This window comes from Ambystoma mexicanum, chromosome 12 (genome assembly GCF_040938575.1).
Source record: "Ambystoma mexicanum isolate Mex_15411 chromosome 12, UKY_AmexF1_1, whole genome shotgun sequence".
Classification (NCBI taxonomy): domain Eukaryota; kingdom Metazoa; phylum Chordata; class Amphibia; order Caudata; family Ambystomatidae; genus Ambystoma; species Ambystoma mexicanum.
This window is the reverse complement of record NC_090936.1, coordinates 160,126,741-160,153,146: the sequence shown is the minus strand read 5'-3', so window position 1 is coordinate 160,153,146 and position 26,406 is coordinate 160,126,741. Positions and strand designations below refer to the sequence as shown.

Below are 26,406 nucleotides of genomic sequence, written 5' to 3'. Positions count from 1 at the left end.
TTGAAACTGCATTCAGGCAAGGCCTTCCCTAAGAGTAGGTGACAGAAAAAACATTTACAAAAACAGCTATGTTTTCACATTAGAATTCTTATGTAAAGTACTTGCATTACAATGTAATGAAACCAGCTTCATTTATATAGCAACTATTTATTCATATTGAGGAGGGGTTTTGTCGCACGACACATAGGTGTAGTTTGGAAATGATGTGTGCCAGTCGGGAGGAATGGTGGGGGCGCATTCTGGTGTTTCGCCCTGGGCACCAAGTTGGATAGAAACTGCCCTGGTGAGGGCGTTTTGGATATTTAACCTAGGATGGAGGGGGACAGTGGCAGATTTAAGGTAAGGGGCCTTGTTGTCAAGATTGGCAGAGGGCTTTTGGTAGGTACATGGAGCAGAGAGTAGGGTGGGGGGAGTTAATGGCTGGCACAAGTGCAACAAATGTTCCATATTTTTGGTGGTCTTTTCTACTATAGGAGTTGTGTGTTTGACTCTGTCTGGACACAGTCTGAACTTATCTGACCAGGTTTTGCTGATCCCGTCCAAAGTCACATGCTCTCCCATTCCCCTTCCAAAATATGATGTGCTCCTTTCTCTTCTGTATGCTCCTTTTTGTTTCCTTTAATTAGTCCCTCACTACTTTAACCTTCAACTCGCTACTCTCTTCAGCTTCCATCAATCTCCCGTCCTTCTCATCCTCCATCCACTCCCTCCTTCTCCATAAGGAAAACTATTGCGATAGCATGAAAAATAAAAACTGTATACTGCAACCCATTGTCAAGAATATGGTGAGGGCTTGTGCTGTCTTTTGTGGCTGGAGCCACCTGTTAAAGGCTAATAAGCCCTGGAGGTATGGCTCATTGGGGCCACAAACTGCATTACCCAGAAGGCTTTGGGGGCAACGTGCATCTCGTAGGAACGCGAGTGCTGGATGCTTCTTAAGCCCGCCTTCCACCCATGCCGGGTTGCTGATAATTGCAGATTACGACACGGGCAGGGTGCGGTGCAGTCACAGGATGCTGAGCAGGAAGGGTGCAGCATAGTCACAGGATGCTGAGCAGGAAGGAGTGGTGAGGCGTATGAACTAAGTACCGGCGGCTACGCCGGCGTATGTCGATTGCGGCGCAGGAGTCGAAGTACCAGGCAAAATATTGGTGAGCGCTGGGGAGTTCACTACAGCCTCTGCTGTTCGCTGGAGTTATACGTGCCGGGCTACCACGCGAGCCTCCCGGGCTTCAGTTAAGAGGGCTTCCTCTTTAAGGATTAAGCTCCTCCCGAAGTTTGCGATGCTTGTAATCAAAGTATCCCCATGTGTGGGGTAGTAGGTGCTCATAAGGCTGGGCGGTTCCCAAGTGGGCTGCACGTGCACTCATGTACTAGGTTTCATTTCATGCTTTGCCAAAGGCCATGAGTTTGTCTGATCACAAGGGGCCCTATTGTTTGTGTTCGTTGCGCTTGTATGTGTTTAATATGCTTAGGTGAAAAGCCTCCATGTTAGTTTCACTTAATGTTATGTGTTTCATGTTTTTAGGCTGATAAGCCTCTATGCTTGTTTATCAAATGCTGCCATGTATCTATGTACTTCAGGCTGCATATTAAGATACAGGTGCTTCAGGTGTTTAATAACTGTCATGGTGGAATCAGTGAATGTTCTAGTATGCAGGTTAGGTGCTAGGTAACTAGGATAGGTCAGGTCGCAAATGAGAGTACATTTCAGTGTACTATGCTTTTTTCCTAAACTCCCTTAAACCATCCAATCAAGTTACCCTAACCCTCTTTCTGGTCTTCCTAAATTCCCCATACCCATCCACAACCTCTCCCTAATCCCTCTCCCCCCAATGGCTGCCTCATGGTTACCTGTGGTTATCTTATCAGAAACCCGTGCCAACCAAGGTGGAATGGTCGTTCCCTTTCAACTTCTGTGGTTCAGGAGGGAGGGTTGATACTCGCCCCCTGTCCCATTTTTGGTTCTTCACACCCATGAGCAAGAGCCTTAGAGGTGAATCCCAATTATGCCCTAAGAACAAACGTTACGTACCTTTTTATTTTACTGAGCTATAAAATATATTACAAACCCAAAGCAAAAGAGAAGCAAGAAAAATTGTGTGGCAACATCGATCTAATGATCTGCTCTTCCCTTTCTATTGCATCTGCTTCCCTTCACCTATCACACCGATCCACCTTCCATCATCTCCCTTCTACCTCATTGCCATTTACGACCGCTCCCACCTACCCCCACCATGTCGTCTTGGCCTGGCTGGGGAGAATTGAAGGTGAGGTTTCCTCTCCTTTGCGAGGCCGATGAGACCCCAAGCCCTTATTCCATCTCGGTTTCAGTGCACTCCAACAATGCCTCCCTGAACACTGTGGCTACTTCCAGAAAGGTGCTGAGAAAGGGTTTGTTCCACCAAGTTGTTGTGAAATACAGACCCCCCCCTCTAGAACACTGAAGCAAGAAATGGCAAATGTTTTACTTACAAAATTACATTTTGAAGCACTTCTCTGTCTACGCCCCAATACTCTGGAACCTCCTCCCCGTCAACATCAGATTCGCCCCATCACTTCTACAGTTCAGGAAAGAGCTCGAGACCTTCCTCTTTAAGGATTAAGCTCCTCCCGAACACCTCGGTTCACAAACCATCCACTCCCCACACTGCCTGAGAATCAGTGATCTGCTCACTGTTTCCTCCCCTGGTTGCTTGTCGATTCCTTGCAGCCAATTGCCCGCCCTCCCCTATTGTTAGCTCCCGCACCTTTATCTCTGCTTCCCACACTGTTTTCTTCGCCCTATGGTTGTAAAGCGTTCCATTGCTTCCCGAAGCTAGGTCCCCGCTCAATAAATACCATAATAATAATTGTATTCTTTGTGGTATTTTTGCAGCATATTTTTAATTGATCTAAGGGTTTGAGGAAGTGCTAGCATGCAGTAATGAAAGCCAGGGGGCAACACCAAAAGCAATTGGAAAGGTAACCAATATCCTCAGGGCAACATACACATTTGGAAACAACATCTGCTACTTTGTTTGGTGAACATGAAGGGTGACTATTATATTTTGAGCAACACTTGTAAATTAACCCACGAATGAGGCTTTTTTAGAATAGCATAAACTACGAACCTAATCACTTCAAGGGGCATCTAATTTTGGCAGGTGCACATTGAGATTAAATGATTTGCCCAGGATCACACACTTTGATTAAGTGGTAAAGCAAGATTTTGAGCGTAGCATGACATTTAGGTACTTGATCATGTATCTTTCCAGCTCAAGTTGTTACAAATGTGTGAAAGTTTGGATTTGAATACCTAAAATCAATCATATACAGATTACTTTAAAAATGCACAAGTCACAGCATTAAGCAACCCGACAATGTAGCTATCATTGTAGAAATAAGTTGAAAAAAAGAGTAAGGGGGTCATTTTGTTTTGAATCCTGAATTGCATGGAGCGGACCACTGCTGTTTGCGCCTTTTTTCAAAAGGGCCGTCCATGTAGTTTTCATTGTTTCCATCAATAGTGGAAAAGTAAATAGTAAAACACAGGCAAAATTGCCTTTGCTCTTCACTCTTCCACTACGTGTCTGGAAAAGTGTAAATCCTTGGTGCAATTAATGATTGTGGGAACCATCTACAATGGGTTCCTTTGAAATCTGCCTGCCTTAACCATGTGTAAAAATCAGGCAGAATCCAAAGGAATCCATTGGTTTTCCACCAGAATAAGAATGCATGCTGGTGGAAAACCAAACAGATTTGACAGAAACACCTAGAAAAGTAGGTAAACATGTTAAACATGTTAACTGCACTGCTCTTCAACTTAACCTGGTAAATCATACAAAATCCTGTGGCACATAAAGTGTCGGTAAACACATCTACCTCCTCTTTTACCACTCCTCCGGACGTGGGAGATTGCCCCTATGATCGTGTCTTTAGGTTCATCTTTCGGAAAGCAAGCCTACAAGTTCCAGCATGCAAAGCAATGATAGCATTCAGTTCAAAAAATCTCCCACAGATACAAACTGAAAAGGAATGCATGACAAAGACATTGTTTGACATAACATGCAGCTGGTTCTGTAAGCCCATCATTTCTAATCACCCAACAATGACTGTAGCTTATTAAAACATTATATAATATTAAGAAAAAAACGTGCAACATCAATGGTCACTGCCTGTTACCTTTTCGTATCTCCAATCACTCCCTGTTTTAAATGGTCTGCTGTTGAGACACGTTAAAAAGAAAAGATCTCACTGGTTGGCTCTGTGTAGCCCTGACTGTCTTTGAGGGAAGAGAGGCAGAGCTGGTAAAGACCTGTGGGCACTTGTCCCATGTCCGCCTGTTAAGTCGACATCTGGGGTGAGGGGGTAGGAGATGTCCTTTGCAGAGAGGCAGAGTTGGGGATTTATCATGGGTAGGGTGCTAACGGGTGGGTCAGTCCCCCAAAAGAGCCCACACCTCTGCTGGGCCACTAGAACTACAGAGCTATTCGTATGAACCTTGTTTAAATTAGATTTTTATTTGTATTTCCAACAAAATCGAATGACACAGTGAAAAAGCACACTGAGCCAACAACATGGATCCCATAAAGAAACAATACAGTCATACAAGTCATTTTCAAACTTTCCCTGTGCAACAAAATGAAAATTAAATAGAACCTCCTGAAACATTAGTGCAATTTTGGAAGTTCAGTTGTGTTCTACAAACTAACCAAAAAAAACATACCCCACCCCACTCCGAAAACCTTAATGTCACAGAAATATGGTTTCTGCCCCAAAACAGGCCCTTTAGCAATTAACGTCTATCCTGACACTTCAGGGATCTTTCTGCTATTTCCTAGCAATAGTATCTCATTCGAGGCGGCAGTGGCGTAATGGAGAGCCTTGCAAGTGAGTTGATGTCCAGAGTTCACTCTGTCCTCATTGATTTAGACACTTATGACGGAACTCTCCCCGGTCCCTATAATATTCCATGAAGGGGAGCCATTCTGCATCAATATATATGTGTGTGTGTGTGTGTCTCCCTGAGGGTTGCCATGAGACTCTCCATTTCTTAAATGTCAAATGCTTTGTTCAGCCAGTCTAATTTGGACCGGAGAGTATTCCTTTTCCATTGTTGTGCTAAACATCCTCTGGCAGTTAAAAAGAGATTCCCGAGGCATATGGGGTAGCAAAAAATAAGCATTGTCTCTCCTTTCAACCACAAACAGAAGTAACTAAGGCGCATACTCTATCTTTTCAATTGTATGAACCAAGCCTAACACCTCTTTCCAGTAAGTTTGCAATTTTGGGCAACTCCGCCATTGGTGCCAGGGGAGGATAAGGGTTTTATACGCAACTCGTGGTCTTTGTCCCACCCAGAGAAAAGCGGGAAGTTCACTTATCTTTAACACAGCAACCTCGGGGATCACGACAGGTAGGGCTTGAAACAAAAACATCAATCTAGGGAGTACATTCATTTTGATCGATGTCAAATGTGCAGCCCAGGATAGGGTCATCTTTGACCATCTATTGAGGTCTCTGGTGATAGCAACCCACAGTGGCGGATAATTGACCTAATACAAATCACTAAGCTGCCCTGTGAGAGTTAAGCCTAGCTACCTGATACCAGTTGCACTGATTTGTAAACAGCGACGTTGCATGTTGTGTTGGGTATGGGTGTTATTTGACAGAAAGGGCAGCACCATAGTCCTATGAATACAGTTTCAAAACCCTGAGTACAGGCTATAATTATTAATTGTTTGCAACAAGGCCAGGACCAAAACATGGGGGGGTTGTGATGTACACTAGTACATCATCCGCAAACATGGTGAGTTTGTATTCACTACCACTTCTCCAAAAACCTCTTGCACTGGTGTTGTGGCGAATCTCCTGCGCTAACGGCTCGATCACAAGGACAAATAGCAATGGAGATAAGGGGCATCCCTGCAGTGTGCCCCTGCTAAGTTGGAAGCTCTCTGATGCCACACGATGTATTACTACATGGACTGATGTATTTCTGTATAATGCTAATGCTCCTGTAATCCATTGCTCCCCCAGGCACACTTTTTTAAGGACTACGCCAAAGAAGTGACCACTCCACTCTATCAAATGCCTTTTCGGCGTCAATTGAGATGAGGCATGGGTCTATTTCATCCTCACTCAAACCTGCTATAAGGTTTCAAGTTTTACGGATATTATCCAAGCTTTGCCTTCCCTGGACATATCCAGTCTGATCGTTATGTGTGAGCTTCGGCAGGATACTGCCTAGGTGGTACGGTAGGATACTTGCATGTATCTTCGTGTCCACACTGATTAAAGAAATTGGGCGATATGAGGCGCAGTCTGCTTTGTCTTTCCCTTCTTTTAGTATGACTATGATTCTGGCCTGGGTGAAGGACATTTGTGCCTCCCCAGTTGCCAATATATTATTGTATAACTTGACTATGAAAGGGACTAAGGATTGACCAAACTTTTTGTAAAAGGCTGGAGTATAGCCATTCTGGACGGGTGCTGACCCAGCTTTGAGTTTGGAGATTGCTTGCAGGACCTCCATTTTGTTAATTGGTGCATTCAAAGGCTTGCAGTGTTCAGGGGTGGTTGACTTAAGTGGAAATCTCGATAAATATTGGTGTGTGCTTGTGGCATCATCTTGACTTTTCGAAGTGTATAGTGTAGCATAGAATTGCGCAAAGCGCTGTGTAATTTCTAGAGGGGAGATTATGGGTGTTCCAACTGAGCTTTTGATCTCCAGCACCAATCTATCTGCTCTTTGCTCCTTCATTTTGGCAGCTAACATAGACTGAGCCTTACCTCCTTTCTCATAATGTATTTGCTTCCGATAGCGAAGCTGGGTCAATACTTTCCCCTTCCCTAATTCACCTAGCTCTTTCCTAAGCTGTTCTATTTCTCTAACCTTTTCTTTCGGGTGGATAATAATAATAATCGTTTGTGTAGCAAGGCTTCTTTACTCCTAATTTCCTGCTTCGGTGTTGTCTTGTAACGTGCGGATCCTCTTTTTCGCTGTCCCTTCTGCTATTATTACACCCCTCCAGGATGCTTTTGCTGCTTCCCAAACTGTGTTATGTGCTTTTTCCCCAGTGTTGTTGATCGCGAAAAACTCAGAGGTTCCTGTAGCTGTTCACAAAAAAGTGGGTCTCGGCAAAGAGTGTTGTTACCTACCCATCTATGGGACAATGGCGTGGTGGGTCCCAAATCTAGAGTAAGCACGCCCATATCATGGTCAGACCATCCCACAATCACCAGGTCTGTAGATATGATTTTGTATGCATGTATAGCTTCGATAAGAATATAATCTATGCAGGAATATGTCCTATGTGGTGGAGAGTAAAATGTGTACATTTTCACAGAAGGATGGAAGTATCACCATGTATCAATTAAATGGACCTCTTCTACAAATCCTTCAGGCCACCTTTGTGGGGGATGTGTGGCGGCTCAGCATCCGGGCTCTGTGACCACCAACCCACAGAGGGATCCGCTATCATGTTTAAATCTCCTCCATACATGAATCGTCCTTCCACCCCATTCCCGCAAGAAGTTTAAGACCGATCTGCAGAAGGGAAATTGGTGTTGATTTGGTGCGTATACTTAGACATGTGTGACTGATTGAACCTTTTTCCGCCACATATCCACCTTCCTCGTACCTAAAGATGTTAGGGATGGTGAGACCTGGGGAGGCTGTGTACAAAATGCCTACACCTCCTTTTTTAACCGAGTTGGGGGCCCGGACAACACCGTCCAGGTGTTTTCCTTTGAGCAGTAGTTCTTCCCCCTGTTTCCTGTACAAATAAGACATCCAACTTTTCAAGGTTAAACTCCCTTGTTAACATTGAACGTTACTGGGGGAGTTAAGCCCTTTAACATTTAGCGTGCTGTATTTTAGCAGGTTGTTAGCCGACATCTCTATTCCAATAAATTCTTTTGCGTACCAACAACCTTAAGGTCCAATAACTCAGTGTGTCTGCTGAGATAAAGCCACTGCCTGGTATAAGACAAGTTGCAGGCTCAGGACGCACAATCCAGAAAGTGGACCTTCTTATAAATCTGTTAATGCCATTTCTTGAACTGCTAGTAACCCTTCCCACCCCGTTTACCCACAAAAACGAGAAAAAAGTCAACTAAAATATCATTTTGAACAACATAAAATAATTTACAAAAAAACGGAGAGAGACGCCCTAAATAAAAAGTAGGGCCTCTTCTAAGTGGTTCCTGATCTCACCTGGTGCCAGAATGCTGTAATGTTGCTGTAATGTTGCTGCGACAGGTGCGACAAGTACTTTAAGCACACATCACGTGTGACTCGGAGGAGAAAAAAAGACACATGCGTCACCTTTGTTTAGGTTATCCTTGGCTGGAGTGGCACAAAATTGTGTATTAAATCTATGGTATTTCCTCGTTCCTCCTGTTTTTCCTCCTTTTTGGTAGGCGTTCAGAACGCAGATCTCTTTTTCTGGGCTTTTCATATTTTTGCCCAAAGTGGCGCTTCTGTCCTCTCCTTGTAGTCTCTGCAGAACCCCTGCTGCTTCTTCACTATTTGTTACTCTGCAATCTTCTCCCCTGTTTTCAGAATTCAACGAAAAGGGGAATCCCCAACGATATCTAAAACCTTGATTCCAGAGCTATGTTGTTAGTTGAGCACCGTCCCTCCTTTTTTGAAGGGTAATTAAAGACAAGTCTTGATAAATACGTATACTGGACCCCTCGAAGTTGATTTTATGTTAGCCTCTCGCTTTGTTGATAATGTCAGCTTTCTGCCTCCAGTGATGGCATTTTGCAATCACTGAGCTCGGGCCATTGGGAGGGCTGCCTCCTCTGTGTACCCTGTCAAACTCTATATCTGGTGTTGGAGGCATTTCACGGAGGGACTCAACAAGAGCTTTGACTCTCTTTTCCAGAGTCTGGGGAGTCTCTCCCTGAGATTCCTTCAGTCAGAGTATCCTTATGTTCGTGCGTCGCTCTCGGTTTTCTAGATCATCCACTTTTACAGCTAGGTCTGCTTCTCTCTGCTCCAGGTCCAGTAAGCAGCATTCAATTTTCATTTCTGCCACTGCCGCTGACTGTTGATAGTTTTCAACTGCTTCAACTCTGTCCTCCAACTTGGTTACTCTTGTCTGTACTGCCGCTATCGACGCTGCAATACTGGCCTTGATTGATCTAATCTCCTCAAGCAGCAATCGAACATCTGCTTTTGTGCAGGCCTCATGGTCTTCACACAGTATTGCAGTGTTGACCGCTCAGGGGGCTCTACCATTGGGCAAGGGTCATGGCGGAACATTTAGAGCGCGGTTTTTGTACTAGGATCCAGATCGGTCTGTGAGGTGACTCTGCAAGCTAAGAGCTCTTTCCTCCACCAATGCAATGCCAAGCAGGCTTGAGGCTGGCAACCTTTCTTTGACTTGTGTGTTTATGGTTAGCCTGCTACTTCGAAACACGATTGATTATGTGTGGAGTAGCCTTGTGTTCAGAGCAGTCTTCCTGATCTATATCTCTTCTCTGCAGTGCATTTAATGGGGATCATAGCGCTGGGGGCGTCACCCTTCTCCACTGTACTGGCCATTGATATGCTTTTGCTGGTCTATCAACCTCACTGGGGACAGTCTTTGCTTTGCTTTGTATGATGTACATCAAACAGCTTATCCGTGGGTTTTCCCTGCAGTTGGCTCTTGTGCGTTCCGTGTAACCTTGCTGCTCCCTTCCCTGCTCCAGTCAGTGAGCTCCCTGGCATGGCGAAAATTCACTTTGGGAGGGGGGCTGTTTACCATATCTGTGCTGATTGAGTGCATAGGCCATCTGCCCACTTCTATATTGCGGGGGTGCGCGGTGCTTCCCATGCTGAACTGGGCTGCTTTTGTGATTATACTGCGTTTGCGTTCCAAGAACAATTTTTCTTGTCAAGAGCATGCTTTTACATTCCATTGTTCAGGTAACGGAGGGGGGAGTGGGGGGTCACAGAAGTGATGATTACCTTGTTTGATGCACCTATGGCTGGCCGCTCCCAAGGCTGATACTCTGCTGTGCCGCTGGGGGTGACTACTTTTGTTCACGTTGTGTTCCTCATTGACCGGTGTTACTGCTGTGGGCTGCCCGACAGCACCACGCTCAGCGGTCGGGGCGAGCGAAGCGTGGTAGTTTGTCTACTCCGGCAGGCCTCCTCCTTCCAAGAACACTGAGTCAGCGGGCCGCTCCGGCATCACAACCAACCCTCGCTGAGCACAGCCCAGCGCACCCCTGATGTTCGTTTTCGGTCTGTGTGTGCCTGGGTTCATGTTGCACATACTGGTGCACCCAAACTAGCTCCTCAGTTGATATTGCTGCAACCTGCCGTCACTGTTTCCTGGGTGGCAAGGAAGGAGTATTTCAGGAAGCCATCTTGTCTGAACCACCTAAAGGTCTCTGCTTTTTGCTTTTTCTAAATGAAAACAACTCCACTGTTCGTCTTGCTCATAAATCCAACCTCCTAAAAAATAGTAAAAGTAAAACTCCTCCCAAACTTATAACCCTTAGTTGATTTCTGTAATTTAATGTATGTTTAGTTTTTGTGGGCATGGAGTATGTATTTCCATCATGTGTAATATGATGTATGACTATCAAGCAAAATAACAGCAGGTGATGTTAACACTTATGTATAACCCAGATTGGAAACATCTCCAGTTGGCCTATGTAGTGATAAGCTGAAATGCTACTGACTTTTATGTTCCTATCAAATTGCAATTTGGTACTTACTTTCATGTCTTTCTTCTTCTCTAACTATATCTATTTCTAACCCTGCTCGACACTCCTGTTTGTCCTTTTATTTATTTATTTATTTCTATAGCCCTGAAGCATGCAGGCATGGGCTCCACAGGTCTTCTGGTACATCCGCCGGCGTCCTAGCTTCCTCTCAGGCCCCACCACAGCTGCCTCTTCGCAATACAAGTCCCCTCCTGGTCTTTCCCACACAGGCCTCCCTGTTGCTCTTTGCTTTGGTCTCCCTTTATACACCTGCCACCACTTGATAGGTTTCAGGTGTGGACTTTCAATTGGGCTTGCCTGACCATAATTAAAGGAACATTCCTGATCTTCAAAGTACTCTGCATGATCTTCCTCGTCCCATTACTAGAGTGGTAAAATGAGGTTTTAGTGTTCATTACTCTCAATCGCCTCTTCCTCGTCGCAGTACTGTCAGAGGTAAAATGTGGGGAAATGGGGGTAGAGGATTAACAGTAGCCTATAAAGGTTGGGGAGGGTTAGGTTGGTCTTCAATGGGGAAAAGGAGTTACCATGTCTCACCTATCCAAAAGCAATGGCCTGACCGCCTGAGAAGAGGACCCAGGGGGAGGTAGATGTGAGGACACCCTCAGGATTCTCACACCCGGCAAAGAGTAGAAAATGTGCATAATTTAGCCTTTATCCTGGCAAATAGTACACATATTGCACTATTCACCATTCATCCTGGAAAATAGATATTTTGCATTATTTACCCTTTGCCATGGCAAATAGAACTTCTGCACTTTTTACCCTTCGTCACAGTGTCCTTGTAAATAGAACTTCTGCACTATTTACCCGTCATCCCATCCTCCTTGCAAATGGTAGACATTTTGCACTCTTTACCCTTTGCCCTTGCAAATAGTACACATTTTGCACTATTTACCTTTTGTCCTGGCAAATAGTCATATGTCTGCCCTATTTACCCTTCATCCCATCATCCTTGCAAGTAGTAGAAATTCTGCACTATTAACCCATTATCCCATCGTCCTTGCTAATAGTAGACATTTTTGCACTATTTACTGTTCGTCCTTGCTAATGGGCCTCAGCCCTTCGTTCTTGCTTATAATGTGAATTCTGCACTATTTACCCTTTGTCCTGGCAAATACTTCACATTTTGCACTATTTACCCTTTGTCCTGGCAAATAGGAGAATTTCTGCTCTATTTACCTTTCATCCCATCATCCTTGCAAGTAGACCTTACCTTTTTCCATACGTGTGACTCTTGTGTTTCGGAGAATACTGATGCTTAAGGGTACAAGGAGGGGGTTGGAGACAGCAGCATTTTTCTCCACCCGTCTTGTCACAATAAATCCTGTCTTGAGTAGAACCTGAAAACGGTGGACGAAGAGAGGGAACGACTCTGGAGACCTGGAGAGACACCTGTGCTCAAATTCACAATATTTGCCCCAATATTTTGCTGATTTGTCATGTACATTGAGTTCTGATCTGAAGTTACTTTGAAATGCCCCTTTTAAAATTAAAATGTGGGTAAATATATGTTTGCATATAATAACAAACATGGGCCTAATTCTGACCGTGCCAAATGTAGTTACCGTTTCCGGCACCCATTATTACTGGTGAGGGTGTAAATCCCCATTCATGTAATCCCATAGCACTCGATGAGGGGATTTGCCATCATTACCGTGCCAGTAATTTGGGCTTTTTTTGCCCGTCGGGGCGCCTGGCTTTCCTCCAGCTTTTAGCTGGAGGTAACCCAGGTGTCCCACCGGCAAACCCGTCGTCGGTCGGTCCGGTATAGAGCCAGTATTCACGAATACAGGCACTTTTTTACCAGAACGGCCAACATAGAATGAGGCCCATAATAGTTCATAAAAAACTTTCTCTTGTAAGGAAACATGGCTTTTCTTTTGGTTTATAGTCATTCCGTCTACAGCCAAAGCATCTAAAGCCATACCATCTAAAAAAAAAGCATCTAATGCAATTCTTTCATTTTTTTTTTATGGGGGGTCCCCCGAAGTCCCCTTTTTTTAACCTTAAAACCCAATTTTTATTAAACTGAATCCTTTACCATCTAAAAAAAACCATTAGATGATTTTTTTTTTTAGATGGTTTGGTTGTCAATGCAATGACCGGATACCTTTCTTTTTATTTGCTGTTACAAGAAACCAGATTCAGATTCCTCAATTCATGAGATCATAGAGACTTCCCACGTTTCCTGTTGGGCCTTGTGCCGAGCTAGTAGAAAAAAATAGTAGGAGGGACTTACCAAATGTTTTGCCCCGGCCTATGCCATACTAGGCAGTGTAAAGGAATAAATCACAGCAGTGATGCCAGGGACGTCATCTGTGGTCTCCCTTGCGACCTCTAAAAAACAAAATGTCTTTTTTTGTTATTTTACTTTTTGCAATGCAAGCTCCTGGCCTGTGGCCAGCACCATGTAGCTCTTTAATTCTGGAGTGGCTAGCTTTCTTGTTCAGGCCCCTTAAAAAAAGAAGAAAAATTAGAACATGAGGGCCACAAGTCTAACACTTTCAGCACTGAACCTAAATAAGAAAGAATAGGAATGCCAATAAATGTGTCTTTCTGGAATTCTATACAATAATTGCTATACTCATTAAAGTTTTATTTCAGGCACACTTCAGTCACTGATTTAGTCTGTTCTCAAATGCCTCAACTCAGCCTTTCATCCTTCTGAGGTCGATAAATGGGTACCAACATTGGTTGGGTGATATTGGGTGTATATTTGTTCTATGTAAAGCGCTTAAGCTTAAGTGCTATATAATAACACATGGACGTCTGCTTGCAATCACAGTAATTTGGTAATATGGGCCTACACACACTGATCTTAATGATCCATATGGCATCCATTCAGATATGAAATGTACATCACATTATAGTGATATCGTAACCATATATAGTGTACAATGCTATGTGATGCCACTTACTGTTTTGTCAACTGGTGAAAGGTCGTGTTCCATCGCATCCGGCAATATCACTTTGGGATGGGGCCAATGACATCAGTTCTGGTGATGTCATCATGGGGTCAAGGGTCGTGTGATGTCACTTCCGCTACCCCTGGCATTCTGGTGAAATTACGTCCCTGAGTGACGCATATGAATAACACATTTAAACGTATGTTTGGCCATACCAAAATACACTTTTTGTTTTGTTTTAATTAAGTGTGACCTTATGTAAAAAGAAAGCCATTATATATATATATATATATATATATATATATGTATATATATATATATATATATATATAGTGATTTCTGCACTGTGAAGTGTTATCTCTTCACTTCTTCACTTGCTTCTTGACAATAAAGCTCTCAGTCATACACCTTTAAGATTGGAAAGTGTGCTTCATTCAGGGGACCCTTTGTCCTCAACATTCCCTGTGTTGCAGTTGTTCAGCCGGTCACGTGCTGCACCCAGATCCATCCTTGCAATGGCAGTGCCCAGGTCCTTGCATCGAAAAAGCGTGTGGTGTTGCTCTCCCTGGGGGGCGGGGAGGGGGACGCAGCCTGGAGAGGAGAGTCTCCTGGGGGGGGGGGGGGGGGGGGGGTGAGGGTTTGAAATGAGACGTGTAAGGCGAGATGCACAAGAAGGCCCGGTAGACGAGAGATGCTCTCAGTGTAATGAAATAGGAGGTCGGGGGTTGGGTTACCGGCGGAGGGAGCTGTAGTACAATGGTTTTTCACCCAAGCACATCTCTGCAAATGGTATCAATGTGCGCACTTTAGCTGCCCTCAGAATGACCTCTTATTGGGAGAAACGTTGCCGCGTTGCCAACGGCTATTCGAGCTATCAGAAACACGTGTACTATCCACCCAGATACTCCAACCTAGAAAGATCGAAAGTAATAGAATACGGTTTGTAAAATGGACATCGGAAATGGCTCGAGTGAAACAACTATGAACCTGGAACAGTGGGTGCCGTCTGTGCATTGTGGGAGAATGCTGGTAGACAAAATACCACAATGAAGGCCACGAGTGTACAGTCACCAGTTTTCGACACACATGTATGTAGTGTGCAACGTGCATTAGTTTGAATGCACATGGGTTTTAGCTATATTCTGATGTACGCAGACTTGACCTAAGAGAAAGGATTATTGAGAATCAAAAATATTAAGGAGAATAATGATGACATGATCATGTAACCTTTGACCCGGTTTCATGACTTAACATTTTGATCAGAGACGAAGCTTCCGATCCTGGCAATGCCAGCAGATCCATTTCTGACCGTAAATAAACCAATCACCATGAGAAAATGACAACCTATTTCACCAATCGACCATGAAATGCACTTTCAAATATATCTTCTTACCCAATGATTTCAAATGGGAATCATTCATATATTTGTGTTCTGGAAACTCAATAGGTTTGTTGGCCGAGGGCCAGAATGGAACACAACTTAATGCACTAGACTGTGCAGATGTGCAGCAGCATTCTACTTGTGTCATGCCACAACACGCTTGCTAAGCTTTGCCTTTTTCGTCCACTGTAACCCCCCAACACCCCAACACAGATGTATGCACTGTGATTTCCTTTTCTTGAACCACGCCTTCCTTGTCATTCCGTGAACGAGGATAGCACAGGGGCATCGCGCTGGTCTTCGAACAAAGACCACGCAGAGCAACAGAGGTTCGAATCCCGGATCGGCGCTTACAAACTGAATCAGGTATGGTATTAGGTGCATTATAAAAATACAATTAAATAAATAAGTGCTAAGCTGTCTAGTGTTTCTTCATGCACAGTGTTTGCCCATCTGCCATATGCAAGGCTTTGAGTTGGCCTGGACTCTCAGGGCTCAGGGGCAGAAGGGTCCATAAATTGCTCCTAAGCTCTGTGGGGGCTTATATCCAAATGCAGCACCTACAATCTGAAAGAGCAACATTAGAGACACATTGTAAAAGAAGATTGGTGAGCCTCAAAAACCTTAAAAGGAACATATACGTTTAAAGGATTGTATTGTTGTTGTCATTTATATAGCGCCTTTTTCCCATTTGTATGGCCTCAATGCACTTTGTGGTAGGAACTCCCTCAGGGACTGAAGTCCAGGTATGGGAACACTTAAAGTGTGTGTAGGAATTAGGTGGGCTGGTTATGCTCCATTAAGCAGCCGAAGATGTCAGGCATGTGGATGGGTGCTGAGAGGGGTCCGTGCGAGAGAATTGATATGTGAGCAGCTAGATGGAAAATTGTCATTGGTTGTTGCTGTATTCTAGTGGCAGAGGTGCTGAGGCAAATCTGGTGTAAGGGTGAGGCGGTTATGTGGCCAGCTAGACAGGATGTGTCATAGTCGTAGCTGCATTCTAAAGTGTGTGGGTGGCTAGCCGTGCCTGTGGCAGATGTCACCGAAGTGGTGCTTTTATACATACCTTAAGCTCAGATAGAGCTTTTAAGGGTTGACCTTAGATCTCTGCACTCCAAAATAGTCCACCTCTTAAAAAGAAGTGAATGCACGTTGTCATTAAACCAAATTTATTTCACAACGGCCGGAGAGGCTAGACAAATCCTTGGTGTTGAGCTACTCTGAGTCACCTCAACCACAGAACAGCTACAGTTTCTATACATTTGCAGACACGTAACACCCGCCCACATTTCTCTCATGTTCCCTTACAAGTCATTACCCAAAATACAAATGGTTTGGCCCTATACAAGGAAATGGACTCCCCGCAATCCCAATGACTGCCTTTCACCGTGGCACCATCCCCTTGAATATACAATTTTCATGACATTGCAAATACAAGGCTAACCCTCTTCTTTAGTTTGTCCCTGCAAAATACCCAACCCTAACATGGCATATAATACATTTTTAGTACAGCTTTCTACTTGGTTACAGACCTGCAATGCTAAATCTGACATGGTGTTTTACGGAACTGTGAAGGAGCGCTTGGAAAGAGGAACGTTATTTTTTCTTGCCACTCACTACAGCAGCACTGCGAGCTGTGTGTGCTCTTGCTGCTCCCCGCATCGCTTCCTGGAGGAGGCGGGTACTGTTGCGGTCACGTGACATCACGTGACATTTATCTCCGGCATTTATTCCAGGCATAACCACCCGTGTGGTGTGTTTTACGGAACTGTGAAGGAGCGCTTGGAAAGAGGAACGTTATTTTTTCTTGCCACTCACTACAGCAGCACTGCGAGCTGTGTGTGCTCTTGCTGCTCCCCGCATCGCTTCCTGGAGGAGGCGGGTACTGTTGCGGTCACGTGACATCACGTGACATTTATCTCCGGCATTTATTCCAGGCATAACCGCCCGTGTGGTGTGTTTTACGGAACTGTGAAGGAGCGCTTGGAAAGAGGAACGTTATTTTTTCTTGCCACTCACTACAGCAGCACTGCGAGCTGTGTGTGCTCTTGCTGCTCCCCGCATCGCTTCCTGGAGGAGGCGGGTACTGTTGCGGTCACGTGACATCACGTGACATTTATCTTCGGCATTTATTCCAGGCATAACCGCCCGTGTGGTGTGTTTTACGGAACTGTGAAGGAGCGCTTGGAAAAATCTGACATGCATGGTTTATGTATGGACGCTTTATGAGGCTAGAGAATTAACAAAAGGCTCTTTTAATGGAGCACTAACTCATTTCTCCATGCACTCTGACACTCTAAATATCTATTCTTGGCGTTCTCTCGCCTTTCCGTTGCGCGCTGCAACCAGTTCAATTCATGTGACCTCTGTTCCCATTATAATCTTTTTTTCCAGCGAATCCATTTAACTTTGTCATAGGCCTGCAGTCATTCTCTGCTTCCAGTCACCCTGTTACACATTTAGCTACCACCCCTAGATTCACATTGCCAGGAGGAAGATGCTTTTTTGGTGACCCGCTTAACAATTTCCAAGCTGAAAAAACCTGGGCCATTCTAAAATAGCCTTTTTTCATGTGGTTGCAGCTGTCTTCTGTGAGACACCTGAAGGTGTCTCACCCACTAATCCTTGGGGATCTATCCTCCAGGTGGCCAGGGCACGGCTATCACTTTTGGATCCAGTTCCTGGGGGTGGACCATTGTCGGAGGATCACCTGGGTGAGGGGTCTTTGGGGAATGGAAGTGGGACACCGGATGGCGAGATGCAGTATCCCCTTCCCTGTAACGCATTTACCCATCCTACCAGGTAGGATACTTAGGAACTCAACCCTGCCAACCCCTTTTCCAAAACAAACAGTTTCTCGCGGACAGCTCACTGAGAGAGAAAACGGGCCAACGCCTGAGCCGTATACCTTATATGTCCCAATATAATGGTCAGGCAGGGTCAGGCAATTACTGATCATTACACACACCTGACTTCCATCACACTTCCCCACATGGATAAAAGGCGGAGCACGAAAACACACTCTGAGCAAGGCAAAGCACACAAGGAAGCAGCAGTTCCAAGATGGCAGTTTAATACAAGGCGAAAGACGGCAAGACCGAAGAGGATTGCAAGGAGGGAAGTTCCCTTGACCTTTTCAACGAAAGACAGTTACTTTTATAAACCTTCGAGAATAGGGAACATAAGCCCAGGAACCAAGGCTTAAGAATCCTGCATTGTGTGTCGAAGGTACCCGGGGCTCTCGCGCGGCGATAGTCAAGGCGAGGAGAATCGTTTGCCGCCATGGTACTGTCCTTGACTCCTACAACAAAGCAACGCCAGTGAAGTTAGCACAGCCGGTGAGTTTGGGAGACTGATACCAGACCGGTCTATGTTGAAGCCAAGGTTGCAAGCGGAAACATTGTATAGCAAAAACTGAAGAGTATAGTATATGAAGCATATGTGGGAAGCGACGCGCACATAATTAAACAGCCATTAAAAACCCAAGATACGATACCGTAGACAGAGTGGTCCGATACCACATGGGTGCCCATTCAAAAGTCTCTGTTAGGTATCCAGCTGAAAGGTGGCAAACATGAAAAGTGATACAAGAATTGTGAAATCGAAGTGGTCCTGCAATGGGTCAAGCAAAACCCTGTGCACATTCGAAAGTCTTCAATAATTGAGTATATGAAGTTGATCTGAGCCCAACTGAGGGGGATCCGAGATCTGAGGCTGGCTGAGGGAGATCCGGGGTGAACCGTGAGTCACCTGAGAAAGTATATCCTATTCTGCAAACAAGGTGTAAAGCGGATCTGAGCCCGGATGAGGGGGGTCCAAGGTGAAGAACATTGTGTTTAAAGGATCTGAGCCCGGCTGAGGGGGGTCCGGGGTGAATAGTGAATCGTCTAAGAAATTGAGTACTTGTGGAAACCTGAAAGAGGAAAATAACTTGTTTGTTTGTTGCATCAAGCCCTCTGTATCAAGAGACTTTGAAAGGCAAAGGGACTTGGACACGGAAGGCCCTGATGCTAATGTTTGAACTGCACCCTCATACTAGAGAAGTCAGAGACTGTGCTAAACTCGAGTGTTCCGCCTTGTCCTGTGCTGAAAACACGGGGAAGGGAGGCCAACGGCCTGAATATCCTGACATATCTTTTTGTGAACACTTATTTCTTTTTCGTAACATTGTTTCTGACACTATTTGTATTTAGAGGTAAGGATTGGCAATAGGTTTATTAGTGTAGGCCCTGTTATTTTAACAAGACACCACTAGGAATTCATTGTTATTATTTGATGGTTGTAGCTTGCTCCCATCTGCAGATTTAGGATTAGATAGGCGTTTTTCAAACCCTTTTTAAGTACAATAAACACCCTTGAACAGTGGTCAATTGTATCTGTCCTACTTTTGATACCATACCTTCCTTACACTTCCTGCTAACCGATACCGCCTCCCTGTCCAGCAAGCTCAAACCAAAATGCGTGCATGTTTATTTTCATGTATGTGTGTTAAAACCTACCGCATATGAACTTGCTACATGTATACAAATCCAAAAGGAGTGCACCAACGAGTGCTGTCAGCTGTCCTACTGTCTACAAGTCCTGCCGGTAACCACTATTTGAATCAACTATAGCGTGTTTAAATTTCCCCACATTGTTACGCCTGAACACAGAAACTAGGAAAACCAGTGCAGTGCTGGCTGGGAAGGATCTTCATTAATTCTATTGGCCGATACCCTTAAGTCCCGCCCCCAAACAGGAAGGGGATATGACGAGCGGGCCGTGTGCACTCGGTGCGTACACACTCAAGGAGTGCACCAACGAGGGCTGTCGGCTGTCTGCGCATCAGCGTGAGGCGAGACATCAAGTGACTGCTACTGTGAAAAGTCCCAGATAAAGAAGTGGTTTTGAGGGTAATTCATAGAATTCAGCGCACAAGTGGCCCACGCGGCTGGCGCACAGTGTGCGTGTGTGAATTTCTGCGTCAGCCGTGTGCGCTAAAATCCATTTCCGTGCACAGCATATTCATGGATTTTAGTTTCCAAAACCAGCCGTGGCGCAGAGTGGCGCAGCGACCCTGCTGCAGCGCCAGTTACGCCCCCAAACCCTCCCCGTGCGCCATGCACAGCGCACAAATCCCGTACATGGCGCACAGGCCCCCAACCACAAACGTCTATAAAACTCCCCGCGCACCCCCCGAATACACGTACCCCGCTGCACAGGGAGTGTCACACGCGATTGGAGCGGGTACGTGTATAACAGGGGTTCGTGTGAAGTTTCACATGCGAAATGCCCTGTGCGAGTGGGGTACGTGTATTCCTGGGGTGCGCTGGAAGTTTCACACGCGATAGGCCCTGTGCGAGTGGGCTACGTGCATTCCTGGGGTGCGCAGGAAGTTTCACACGCGATAGGCCCTGTGCGAGTGGGGTACGTGTATTCCTGGGGTGCGCGGGAAGTTTCACATGCGATAGGCCCTGTGCGAGTGGGGTACGTGTATTCCTGGGGTGAGCGGGAAGTTTCACATGCGATTGGAGAGGGGAACGTGTATTTCGCGGGTGCGCAGGAAATTTCACACGCGATAGGCCCTGTGCGAGTGGGGTACGTGTATTCCTGGGGTGCGTGGGAAGTTTCACACGCGATAGGCCCTGTGCGAGTGGGGTACGTGTATTCCTGGAGTGCGCGGGAAGTTTCACACACGATAGGCCCTGTGGGTGTGGGGTACGTGTATTCCTGGGGTGCGTGGGAAGTTTCACACGCGAAATGCCCTGTGCGAGTGGGGTACGTGCATTCCTGGGGTGCGCGGGAAGTTTCACACATAATTGGATAGGGGAACGTGTATTTCGGGGGTGCGCGGGAAGTTTCACACGTGATTTTGCTGTCAGAGCAGGGTATGGGATTTTCGGGTGTGCGTGGGGAGTCCTACACGTGAATTGGCAGTGTGGGTCCTCCCAGGTGTTCCCTCTACACCCTCCACAGCCCCTGCGGGCAGCCCACATCACAGGGGACTACCCTGCACCCCTGGTCATGTCCCGCAGGCAGCCCATCCACCATGGGCAGGCCCCCCAGCCAAGCCACATGTCACCTTGCACTACTGATCACCAACTCATGTCCCCCAGCACCCCCACCCCCCAGCAGTCAGGGGCACCTGCCAGTAGGCCCCCACCCATGTCCCACACATGTCCCCCAGCACCCTCACCCCCCAGCAGTCAGGGGCACCTGCCAGCAGGCCCCCACTCATGTCCCCCAGCACCCCCACCCTCCAGCAGTCAGGGGCACCTGCCAGCAGGCCCCCACTCATGTCCCCCAGCACCCCCACCCCTCCCACCCCCCGGCAGTCAGGGGCACCTACCAGCAGGCCCCCACTCATGTCCCCCAGCACCGCCACCCCCCAGCAGTCGGGCACCTGCCAGCAGGCCCCCACTCATGTCCGCCAGAACCCCCACCCCTCAGCAGTCAGGGGCACCTGCCAGCAGGCTCCCACACATGTCTGTCAGGCTGAGATCCTGGTGTCTGCGGAAGCTGCTGAACCCCCGACAATCCACCCAAAATGTGGCACTCTGAGCTGATAATATATATAACCGCTCAGTATGCCTCACTTCCAGCGGAAAGGGGGAAGGGACAAATAAACAAACACCAGGCTGGAAGCTATCAACTCGCTGGTTCTTCACCTGTAATTAAAAACATAAACATGTAATACACCTCATTACTCAATGGGTTACTATACTAACCTTAAAACTCTTTATCCTTTACCAAAATAGTCAAAAAACCATACCTGGTACTTCTCTTCAGTATGCCCAGAGAAGTGATAAGCAGACAATACTTCCTTACTTGTTGACCAGAATCTTAAAGATCATTCAGCCTTCTCAGCAGGTCCATGAATGTAATATTTAACTTTGTAGTTCGTCTTCTTAACCTCAAGATTCTCGAACAAAGTCTAAAGTTCTTTAAACAAGTTTAAGGAAGTTCTTTTAAGTTCTTGTATTTATTTTTATATTTTCTTTTTAGAGTGTCTTTTACTCTGGTACGAATTTAAAACTTGCGATGAAATCTTCACGTGGAAAAATCCAGCATACGCGCTGAAAATCCAAACCGCGGGATAAAACACATGCGCTTTAATCCAAGTCGCGGAAATACGCACACGCGCTGAAAATCCAAACTGCGGGAAAAAACACACGCGCTTTACTCCAAGTCACGGGAAATACGCACACGCGCTGAAAATCCAAATCGCGGGTAAAAACACACGCGCTTTACTCCAAGTCGCGGTAAATACGCACACGCGCTGAAAATCCAAATCGCGGGTGAAACGCATATGCGCTGAAGTCCAAGACGCGAGTTAAACACACTCGCGCTAAAGTCCAACCCACGAAAAAATACGCACACGCGCAAAAACCAAATCGCGAGAAAAAAGCACACGCGCTTTTATTTTATCACGTGACACTTCAGAGAGCTCGCGCGGAAGCTCCACATATATTTGTTCTTGCGCACGCGCAGATTCGAAACGCGTAATAAAATACACACGCGAACTCATGTAGCAAAACCCTCGCGCATATGAACAGTACACGCGAGTCCAAAGTTCACGCTCGCGCTTCCCTCTCATGCGCAGAGTCACACTCGCAGGCTCAAGGTAACGGAAAAAAAAATCACGCGCTAGTTTGAAATGATACGTAGGAAAGAAAACAAACGTACGCACTTCAGTTTTTAGATACAGGTTTGCGATTTCAATCCTTTTAAATTAATATAACCTTTTTACAAAGTTCATCAAAACATGGAAAGTCACTTATCTTGTGATTGAGTCTTGAAAACTTCTTCTCTCAGAAAATTGGAAATTTCTCACTCCTGTCCTGTGTCTCCATCAAACTCCATACACGACTCCTGTTATATTTTCAAAAATGCCGCTTGACTGCTTGAAACTTGACACCCTTGAACAAGTTAAGCAGGAGCAGCATAGCCCACGACCTCTCAGCTGGGCAAAGACGATGAAAGGCAGTTTAGAATGTTCACTGTCCTCCCTATAAACAATCTCCAGCCAATTAGAATTTAGACTGAGAACCTCCATCTTGGCTTGGGGCATTTTCCATAGACTGCAATGAAGGTTAAGGGCAAAATTGGCTGTTTAAAAATATAACCCATAATAACTTCCCAAAAACTTTCTATACTAAATATGTGTCTCCCCTGACCCAATGTAAATGAGTATATGATACTGTATGTAAAAGAATATGTCGCTCCAACCTGACAGTACCTGACAGTACCCCCCTCCTAATGCCCAGTCCCTGGGCCACTTTTCAATGGAAATTTTTTATGGAATCTTTCAACCAAACGAGGAGCATGCACATCACTTGCTTTCTCCCAAGTGCGCTCTTCAGGACCAAAACCCTCCCAATCAATGAGATACTGTAGCTTTCTTCTTACTCTTCTAGAGTCCAGAATTCTCTTAACCAGAAATTCTTCGGAAGCATCTTCCTCAATCACCACTGCTGAAGGAGTAGTTGTCAATCTAGTTCCTTTAACCACAGGTTTTAATAAACTAACATGAAAAGTTGGATGAGTTTTCATATGTCTGGGTAATCTAAGACGAACAGCCACGGGATTAATCACCTTTTCGACAACAAACGGTCCTACGAAACGAGGACAAAACTTATTTCTCCCTTTAATTCTCAAAAACTTGGTTGATAACCACACCAAATCTCCCTCACTATATTGAGGACTAATCTTTCTTTTAAGGTCAGCAAACCCTTTGTATTTTTGTTTACTCTCCACCAACACCCCTTTTGCCTTTTCCAAGTTTCTTTTCATGACTTCTAGTCTCCTTTCTACTTCTGGGTTTCCTGAATCATTATTGATCTCAATGCTAAGAAAACGAGGATGAAAACCTCGTCCCAAATAAAACGGAGACATAGAGGTGGCATCCTTACTACAGTTGCTATATGCAAATTCTGCAACCCACAACAAATCTACCCACTCTTCACCTGTCTGCAGATAACACCTCAAATATTTTTCCAACTCCTGATTTATCCTTTCTACCTGCCCATTGGTTTCGGGATGGTAACCTGATGATAGACATACCTCAACTCCCAATCTCTTACAAAAAGCTCTCCAAAACTTAGAAATAAATTGAGACCCTCTATCTGAGATGACCTGACTGGGAATTCCATGTAATCTTACCACTTCTTGCAAGAAACTGTGAGCTAGACTATCAGCAGTAACCTCTCCCTTCATTGGAATGAAATGTGCTTCTTTAGTGAGTAAATCAACTACAACCAATACCGATGTACACCCTTTATCTTGTGGAAGATCCGTGATGAAATCTAAGGACATTGAGTACCAAGGCCGCGGTGGAACTGGTAACGGCTCCAATAATCCAGAAGGCTTTCCGATGAGATTCTTAGATCCAGCACAAACTTCACAGGTCTTAACAAAATTAAGGGTATCTTGTCGAATTCTTTCCCACCAAAAATGTCTTCTGACCAACTCAAGAGTCTTCCGATACCCTGGATGTCCTGCCAAAACTGATTCGTGACACTCCTTCAACATTTTTTCTCTAAGTTCAATTGATGGTAAATAGAGTCTGTCATCTAGATAAGGTAAACCATCTTTAATTTTGCAAGCTGGATCCAAACAAACCCAATCTTCAAGTTGTGTCTCAGAAATGGATTCCCGTACTTTCTTGAAGATTTCGTTCTCCTTTTCAATCCCAGCAAGAACAAAACTTTCTTGAGCGATCAATGGAAGTGGCTCACAGACCGACTTAACCTCACTTTCTGGAAACTGCCGTGACAGAGCATCTGCTTTTTTATTTTGATTACCTGGCTTAAAAGTAACTATAAAGTCATAATCCGCAAAAAATAAGGACCACCTAAGTTGTCGAGGTGTCAGAGTTTTTGCTGTCTTCAAAAAAAGTAAATTTCGGTGGTCAGTTAATACTGTCACAGTGTGACGTGCTCCTTTTAAAAAATGTCGCCATTCTTCAAATGCTGCTTTGATAGCAAGTAGCTCTCGGTCTGAAATGGTGTAATTTTCTTCCGCAGGTGAAAATCTCTTAGAAAAGTAGGCCACTGGATGCAATTGTCCTGTAACATTATGCCTCTGAGACAACACTGCTCCCATTGCCACATTGGAAGCATCAGCCGCTACAAAAAATGGTTTGGAAGTATCAGGATGAATCAAGATAGGAGAGGTAATGAATTTCTCCTTCAAAATTTGAAAAGCCTCATCAGCCTTAGCTTCCCAAACAAATCGAACTCCTTTTTTTAAAAGTCGAGTAATTGGAGCTACTAAACTGGAGAAGCCTTCAATGAATCTTCGGTAAAAATTGGCAAATCCTAAAAAGCTCTGGATCTCCTTCACCTTAGTTGGAGTAGGCCAATCACGAACCGCTTCCACCTTTTTTGGATTCATTTCCAGGCCACAAGGAGTGATCACAAATCCTAAAAATTCTACCGAATCCGTATGGAACTGACTCTTCTCCAATTTAGCGTAAAGATTATTCTCTCTCAATTTTCTTAAGACCTGTCGAACATGAATTTTGTGTTTCTCCCAATTCTGGGAAAAAATCAAAATGTCATCAATATAAGCGATAACAAAAACATCAAGAAATTCCCGAAGAACCTCATCGATAAAAAATTGAAAAGCCGCTGGGGCATTGCAAAGACCAAAAGGCATCACTTGGTACTCGTACAGGCCAAATCTGGTCTTAAATGCCGTCTTCCATTCATCCCCCTCTTGGACCCTTACAAGATGATAAGCTCCACGTAAATCCAACTTAGAAAATATGGTAGCACCTTGGATTTGATTTAACATTTCTGAAATGAGAGGGAAAGGATACCGATTTTTCACTGTCATTTTATTTACCGCCCTGTAATCTATACAAGTTCTGAGAGAACCATCAGCTTTAGGCACAAAGAACAATGGTGAGGCTGCCGGCGATTGAGAGTGCCAAATAAATCCCTTACCCAAATTTTCCTTTAAATATTCTTTCAAATAATCATTCTCTTTTTCTGTCAAGGCATAAACCCTACTGCTAGGTAAAATAGCTCCAGGCTCCAACTCTATCTTGCAGTCAAAAGGTCTATGAGGAGGCAACTCTCCAGCTTCCTTTTCATCAAATACATCCCAAAAATCCTGATAACAAGTAGGAAGTTCACCCACAACTGCTCCAATGTCAAAACCTATTGCCCCTCTTTCTGCAAGCGAAAATGAAACGGAATTCACAACTTTTCCTTTCTCTTCAAAAGATATTCCTGAAAAACAATGTTCCAGACAATAGGTTGATTCTAAGGATACAATTCTTGCACTCCAATCAATTCTTGGATTATGAAGAGTAAGCCAGGGCATACCCAAAATAATTTTCAAGATTGGCACATCAATTAACTCAAAAGAGATATTTTCTTTATGACCTCCAGTCATCTCCATCTCAAGTAACTCTGT

General features: G+C 45.0%; 1 long non-coding RNA gene across 1 annotated transcript in view; it reads left to right on the top strand.

Annotated features, from left to right (window-relative positions):
• The first annotated feature begins 964 nt into the window (after positions 1–964).
• The window catches only part of LOC138513404 (uncharacterized), a 236,605-nt gene continuing 211,163 nt past the window's right edge, over positions 965–26,406 (top strand). Inside the window, exon 1 of the long non-coding RNA XR_011281754.1 lies at positions 965–1,151. This is a non-coding gene — a long non-coding RNA (uncharacterized lncRNA). The remainder of the gene's footprint in view (positions 1,152–26,406) is intronic.